The sequence below is a fragment of the Cyprinus carpio genome, chromosome B16 (assembly GCF_018340385.1).
Source record: "Cyprinus carpio isolate SPL01 chromosome B16, ASM1834038v1, whole genome shotgun sequence".
In the NCBI taxonomy this organism is placed as follows: domain Eukaryota; kingdom Metazoa; phylum Chordata; class Actinopteri; order Cypriniformes; family Cyprinidae; genus Cyprinus; species Cyprinus carpio.
This window is the reverse complement of record NC_056612.1, coordinates 29,484,582-29,485,876: the sequence shown is the minus strand read 5'-3', so window position 1 is coordinate 29,485,876 and position 1,295 is coordinate 29,484,582.

The following is a 1,295-nucleotide window of genomic DNA, read 5'->3' as shown; positions in this document are numbered from 1 at the left end:
CACACACACACACACACACCTCACAGTCAACCTAACACACACATCTCACAATCAACCTCACACACACACATATTCACACACACTCACACTTACACACACTCATCTGTAGCTTAAGACTGTTCCAGGTGTGTGTTATCAGGTTCTTCATGTGTTCTTCTGGACTCACATGAGATTCTTCAGATGATCGAAAAAACTTCACAGGCCTAGACTTTCTCTCTCTCTCTCTCACACACACACACACACACACACACACACACACACACACACACACACACACACAGAGTGTTAATGCAGACAGATTCAGATTGTTCTTCATGTTCATAACTCACACAATCACAATCTGTGTGTGTGTGTGTGTGTATGTGTGTGTGTGTGAGAGAGAGAGAGTGAGCGTGCACGGATACAGCTAAAGCTGCACATTTCAAATCAAACACAATTATTTATAGGAAGAAAAGAGCACAGAGACACACAGTTAAGACCACTGAGAGGCTGTGTGTGTGTGTGTGTGTGTGTGCAGACCGGTGTTATGTTTCTGTTAATGAAAACCACGCTGCAGTAACGCATCGACTCTGAGAGGCTTTTGATTACACTGGGAAATGATCAACATCTGCAGCGTGAAGGTCAAACCATCTCCAGCAGCTCCTGCAGACAAGAAACATGCAACCCTCCCACACGACACCTGATGAAGCACCAGAGCCACTCTCCACAAACACTCTTTATTACCTTTATTTATATAACCACTTCTCATTACTAACCTCATCTCACACAAATGACGCGATGTTTGACTAGTTTTACATCTTTCTTTTTTAGTTCAACATTTAAAACTGTTACGTTCACATGTACATGCAGACACACCAGAGATGTACAGTAGCCAGATCTGTGGAGAAATGCTCCAATCGGGTATTTTAAATCGAAATATCTTTGGTTCAAGTGGAAAGACAAGAGGTTAGGCATACAGCAAGAATTAAACAAATAAAACACACCAATTGAAAGATAAAAAGGGAATTCTCTGGTAAAATTACTGGCGTAGGATCTGAAAAGTGGTTGGGGACACATTTTAAATCTCATCAGCCTCTCTTCACAAAACAAAGCAGTTTCAAATTGCTTTTTAACAAGATGCACATGGGACATCAAATGAACATCTACCCACACACACAGCAAATGAAGCCTTTTTTAAACAGAACTAAAGCTAAAATGCTGTTGCAGCTTGCATGACCGAAAACACATTGTTTCTTATAAAACAGAACCTGGATGTGTCTGTCTGTACGTGTGTGTGTGTGTGTGTGTGTGTGTGT